Below are 6,838 nucleotides of genomic sequence, written 5' to 3' on the forward strand. Positions count from 1 at the left end.
ACCAGTTCTTAAAAATGCATCAGAGAAATTAAGAGTGTGTGGAAAAATATTTTTAATTTACTCAGTATACTTAACAGCACCTTGAGCCATATTTTAAAAAATATTTAAGCACCTAACTCTCGTTTGTTTCATGAATCTAAATGCCTTTAAAACATCCGTGCCTTTGAATTTAGCCCTTTTCACTGTTATGTTCATGCCTGATGGAACTTCCTTCCTTACAAACTAGCATGATGAGATCACTCAGGTTGGTTTTTTAGATGTTCACATCCATGCTCCTTTCCAGGCTTTGCAAAAAGATTTTAACTGTAAGAAAGTTCATACTATAACAACAGTATGAAGGTGTGTCAGGCCTGTAGCCTTAAATCCAGGGCTTCAACCTGACCAGCCATCTACCCCAACCCACCACCTTGCTCACATTTCCAAAGGCTGGATAAGGCCTTTCCAAAGCTTCCATCAGTACCTGAGTCTCTGTCCACTCTCTGGTACTTGAGTGACTGGCTCCTGCCACCTGACCCTCTGCTTCCCCTACATAGGATGAAGGAGAGGAACAGGAAGGATCTAAGCAACAGGGCTCTTCACATAAGACTGCACATCTGGTCACTCTGCCTCCTTTCTGACCTCCTGGTTTCCTAATTCGGTCCACATGTGGATTTTGCTTTTCTTTTGATCTCCTGGTTTCCTGACTCAGTTTGTCCCTGGATTCGGGTTGCCCTCTCCAGCTCTGATTTGTAACCAAGTTCAACAACCATGATCACTGATTGGCCTGACTGCCCACATCCCAGCACTGACAGCATATGACAAGAAATCAGAACATGTTTGATCAGGTTACTCTCATGCCAGTTCAGGGTCCACAATCCCTTGCAGGGAAAAATCCAAAATAGATGTCATGAATATCAGAAGGAAAACAGAAAAACTCTTGGAATTTCCTGAAGGCATTAAAATCACCACCCAAAAACCTCTGTGCATAAAATGTAGAGGAAACTCTATCAATAACTTGACCGATTTCAAAACTTGAAATTTAAAAAATAAACAAAATTACCTATTTCATTTACAACAGAACTATTGCTTCCTCAGATGTGGGCCATTACTCCTTGCCTTATAGAACCTTATCAGGCTAAAAAAAATGCTGGATTTATATTTATAACAGTATCTCACAGAGATTTGTAGACTGGTCACGTCATGCAAGTTTATTCAAGTCCTTCTTTACATATATTTTGTCCTGCTTGTCCATTCTTTGCCCTTATGAGCAGATGGAACATTATAAAAGAATTCTACAACAATCTCACGTGTGTATTTATTCATTATGTACAAAATTATACCATTTTAAGTCTTAGTTGAACTCAATAGTTAGAACATTCATGTGTTAGATAAGAATGAGTTTTAAAAGTCCCATCTTGGGGACAAATCATATATATTTTGCATATGCCCAGTTTGGCCACATATGTCCCTGACCTGTATGTACACATCAGGGCATTTTCCCATGTAACATGATTGTCTGCAGAACTCTGTATATTTTCAGTCATTTGCACGTAGAGTTTTCAAAGTTGGCTATTAAATTGGAGAAAAAATAAAGGCAACATCAAAACTATACGATTAAGTTTGTGAAAAATGTATTAGTAGCAAATTCTTTAATTTTATTTTGTTAGGCTCTGCTTGAAATATGGAAGCTTAAGTCGGCTTAAATGACAACTATATTTCTAAGTAACACTATTATGTGGGTTTATCTCTCGGTAAGGAAAACTTTTAGAGCAGTTTTAGTGACTCAAGATGCTATTTCCTCCCCTTAAGAGGCCATTCAGATAGCATATCACTGATGATAACAAACAAAAAACAGTTCAGTAAAAAAACACTGTGTCCAGTACTTGGGATTCACAAGCCTTCCTAAAGATCTCCTCTTGGGTTTTCCTAGACTTAGGCTTTTACACCTGGCGTCCAAAGACATATTTAACTGAATGATTCAAATTTCAACATTTTCTTATTCTTCCTAAAGACAAACATGGCTTATAGTCTCATTTTTCTGGTTGTTCTTAGATATATCATATAGGAGAATAGCAATATATTTTCAGAGCTGTGCAAGGTTTTGGACACCATAAAATGGGTGATGCCCTGACTGTCCTTCGTTTTTCTCCACATTCACAACATCTTTTAGCTAGTGCTTTTCCAGCACGGTACATAAAACACAAAATAAGAAATAAAACATTTATAGACTGGCACTGCACTCACAAAGTAAAATCAAAATTAACTCACATCAGAGAAAAAAATAATTTCTCCCTCCCTCTCAGAGCCTGAAGTTGGGTTTTTTTTGCCAACTCAGTGGGTCACAGTTGCACATCTATAAAAGTATTTCAATGAAACAAAGATTCCTTTACCAAATCGGGCTGAATCCCTGCTAAATCAAATCAGAGCCCAAAGCTTCATGCAGCCCTACCAGGCAGTAAATAACAATATTAGCAGTGAGGAAAGAGAAACGTTGATTTGTGCTGATACTAAAATGAAGGTCTTAAGATACTACATTAGAATGATCAAGCATAATAAAAGAAGATAAGTGTCCTCTGGCTTAAGGACAGTGGTTCTCAACCTTAGACTCAAGGCACTCCTTGGAAAATGACAGCTCTTAGCATTTACTCATTTTTGACTGCGGAAATATAATAGAGCAATTCATCTGTTTCTGGAACTCAGAAAGACCACAGCAGGTCAGAGGGTTTTTGGAACTATGGATTGCTATTTGAAATCTCTGGGTTTATCTTGTGAATCACATATAAGTGTTTGGCTCACCTAAATGTGCTAATAGTGCATGGCATCCTGTGGCACCCTTAAGAAGATCTTTAAGGGCCACTGCTCCAGGAGGATGCTATCAATGGCCTGGTGAGGGCATTTTTATAAAAAAGGGAAGAAATTAACATTAAACTGGAAGAGATCCAGCAGAACATTTATCTCATTTGTTTTCAACTATAGGTAACTAAAATAGGTCTATCCTAATGGCCACAAGTTTTTGACAAATTTTAACGAACCATACATGTAAACACCAGGGGTTAGAGGAAAAGAAATCTAGACTATGGAAGAAGGCATCACTTTAAGGATCTTGGCGATAAAACAGGTGGAAGGAGATGAAACAAGAGCTGGACAGGCTATTTCAAGTAAAAGAACATTGGTTCTTCAACAAATGAAGAGATAGAAAAGAAAAAGCAGTTGAAAAAGTGTCTAATGTGGCAGGAAGGAAAGGGACAAAAATCACTACTATACCAGCACCAACAGTAAGGAGATAAAGACACGTACTCATGTGTGACTGGGATGCACAGTACCATCCAAACTCCATAATATTTGTGCTGATAGCTAAAAGAATAGAACACAGGTAAAGGCTTGCTGTGAGATCAGTAATAAGCCTAGAATTGAGCTCTGGAAAAGCTTTTGTAAAGATAATCACTTCCAGTTCATTAGAGGATCTGTCCTGCAAAGTGCTCAGGATCTTTAAATCCCATTGGACTTAATGGAATTTGAAGAGACTCAGGCATTCACTTCCTCTTGCGAGCTCTCCAGGTATTACATACCCATATATACCCAGATAAGCATTTAGTTAGCCAGGTCTGAAGTTAGGCAGAAGGTAGAGTTGAGGTGCATCTTAAAGACTAACTGGAAAAGTCTAACTGCCTAAGATTTCATGAACAGGTCACTGATCAGATGCTATGGAAGGACATGCAGAGAGCAGGCTATCAGACAGAAGGGCTAAATACAGAAAGTCAAAAAGCCCAAGGCAGATTCGATTCAATCTAGGCAGCTTCCTTTAAGCTGCATAGATAAACTCATAACCAACTGAACTAATATTCAGTTTTCAATTGGGAAAGGCAGGGGGAAGCCTGCACTGACCCAGGCCAGTAGGCGGGGGAGTCTACAGTATATCTCCCAGTCTGCTGGCCATTGCCAGTCCAGCCAAGTGTCCCCAAGCCCCTTCCATCCCCCCACAGGGGTTAAGAAGCCCACTGTCTGGGTGCTGGGCCACCTTGGGGAAGCCTCCCCCTCAGGAGATTTCCCCCAGCCTGAGTTCCCCAGTCCAGGCTGCCCTAGGGAGCTGAGGGGAATTCCCCACTCTCCCCTTCCCAGTCATTGATTGCTTCAGCCACTGCCCCAGGAGAGAGGAAGAAGACCTCCAGGCCAAGTGCCTGCCTATGCAGCCCAGCATGGGGCCACCAGGGAGCCCCTGCCTTGTGGGGTTTCCCCCACCCCAGCCCATGGTTCCCTAGCCCCAGGCAGCCCCAGGGAGCTGAAGGAAATTCTTCCCCATCCCAAACCCAACCCCTTGCCTTAGCTGCTGTGAATCTCAGGGATAGCCCAGGGAATGGAGGGAAATTACTCTGCTCCTCTGCATTAGTTTTGCCTCAGATTCATAGCAGTTAAGGCAAAACTGGCTGTGGAGGAGCAGGAGAATCTCTCTCCTCTTCCTAAAGCTGCCTGAGATTCACAGTGGCTAAGGAAAGCAGCAATGTGGTTTGAGAGGGGAAGAATTCCCTCAGCTCCCTGGGCCTGCACTGGGCTGGGGGACCCTGGGCTGGGGTGGTGGGGCGGGAGTCCCCCAAGGCAGGGGCTCCCTGGTGCCCCTATGCTGGACTGCACAGGCAGGCACCTGGCCCAGGGGTCTTCTTTCCCCTCTGTCCTGTGGCAATCACTGGGGTAATCAGCAACTGGGAAGGGGAAGGGGGAGAGGAGATGGCTGCCAGGGTCTGAAAAGTCCCCACCACTGAGGCCTTCCCTCCCCACCACATGCTCAGTTCCCCTTCCCTCCCCCACCCCATCCCTACAGACTGACAGACACAGGCAGGAAGCAGGCTAAGGACCAGAGGGGTGAGGCAGTACCTGCTCCCCTGGGGCAGACAGTATAGTCCAGGGCTGCAAAGCATCCTGGGATGCTGGGGGACCGTGAGTTAACTTGAATCAGGAAGAGATCTAGGACAGAACTTCCATAAACCAGGTTGACCTAAATTAGTCAAGTTTGATACTACGTCCAAACAGGTTTATCTTCAACCAGTTTTGGACATTTTGAAAGTGGTTTATGTGCACTGAACTTCTGTTCTGTTACAAGTTTAAACCAGTTTCTGATCACTTAAACCGGTTTGTGTGTAACTTCTGTCCCTAGCCAAGGAGTGATTCAAATACAGAAGAAGGCAGGGTAGATTTGCACATTATAGAATAACTAAATCAGAAATGCATAAGCTTTTGTAAGCAGGGGATTTCTTCATTGGATACAGAAGACAGGGAAGCAGGGGTGAGGGGAAGGAAGGACAGAGGGCAGTGCTAAGAGACAGAGGGAGTTATTGTTTAAATTCTGTTCTGCTACATTGTAAAATTTTTCCCAACTGCCACATACATTGTAGGCTATCTGAATAAATGTATTTCTTCTCCTCTATTTTCCTACTATGGTTATCTTACATAAGACCAGTGTTAGATTAAACTCACTAGAATAGGATATCCAAAATAAGGTTGCACACTGGCAGATTTCAAAGACTTATTCTAAATGGCAGGAGTTAGCCTTTACATTAGATCCAACCCCAATGTAAAAGTTCCCCACAAAGTTCTCCATTCCTTAACACTAGTGGAATAATGAGTATTGAGACTGATTCAACATCCCAGACTTAAGGGGTAAATCAACAGAAACCACACCTATGCTGGATGGCATATTGGACAAGTACCCTACACCAGAAGATGGTCAATAATCAAGAAGTTACACTGTGAAAGCCTAATGATTGCTAAATTTATCTTACATTTTACTACATACTGTAGTATCTCAGCAGCTTTGGAAGTACTCATAGGAGTAGAGTGGGCAATAGAAGATGCATAGCCCTGTCCAAAGCAGGAAGTCTAGACTCTCCAATATAAGTGCAGAAAGAAGTACTAATCATTAGCAACCCACTGGGACAGAGGTCAGGATGCAGGAAAAGAAAGAAAGAAAGAAAGAAAAAGAAACAGGTCATAGTTAAGTCTCATTCTTATTATTTTTATTGAGAACTCTGATGGAAACTCACTATATCCCATTGGTTAGTATTGTTCTCTTATGATAAATCTACCCTTCAATTATGATGCTAACATAGGAACGACCTGAAGAAATATAAAAGTATATCAGTCATCATTCCTTATCTTTTATGCATGTGATTATTGCTAAATGAACTACTCATTAATGATAACTTTCAGAGGATGACTTTATCTCTTTTGTCTTATTGCTAGCTGAAGACTCATGGCAGAATGCTGTTTCATCTAGTGGAAGAAGCATCCCACAGGCGCCTGGGGGGCTCCCCAGCACACTTGGCAGCAGACCCGGAAGTGGACCAGAAGCACTTCTGATCCACTTCTGGGTCCACCAGGGAGTGCGCTGGGCCCCACCTCCCCTGAGCCTCACCCTGGCTTCATGACTGGTGCCTCCTGGGTCTGGACGGGGGGCACCTGGGGTCCCCCTACAGCCAATTGCCAAGGCAGGGGGATGCGGGGTGGCCCCCCCCAGTGCACTCCGTGGTGGATCCAGAACTAGACCAGAACTACAGGAAACCCTCGTTATTTGCAGATTCAAATATTCGTGGTGCACCGCAGCAATAGTGTGGGTCACGGCGAGGGCCACTGCAGCTCTCTCTGGTGCTGCACTGAGCTCCTGCCTCTGCATTAAACAGGCACAAAACACTGCACAGAGCACGGGAGGGCAGAGCTGGGGAGAGCAGAGCAGAGCCAGGCGGGTGAAGAGCAAGCGCCGGGGATGGGGAGGAAGGCAGCAGTGGCAGCAGCATCTTCTCCTCTGGAGGCAGCTGCAGTCAGTCCCCAGGTGCTGTGGGGGAGCCCCGTGCTTCCAGCTTCTCGTGGG

The 6,838-nt window shown here is 43.7% G+C and overlaps 1 protein-coding gene across 3 annotated transcripts in view; it reads right to left on the reverse strand.

Annotated features, from left to right (window-relative positions):
• ADAMTS16 (ADAM metallopeptidase with thrombospondin type 1 motif 16) overlaps positions 1-6,838 on the reverse strand; it is a 184,787-nt gene that overhangs the window by 51,687 nt on the left and 126,262 nt on the right. The window lies entirely within an intron of this gene.

Source organism: Alligator sinensis, unplaced genomic scaffold (assembly GCF_000455745.1).
Source record: "Alligator sinensis unplaced genomic scaffold, ASM45574v1 scaffold248_1, whole genome shotgun sequence".
NCBI lineage: Eukaryota > Metazoa > Chordata > Crocodylia > Alligatoridae > Alligator > Alligator sinensis.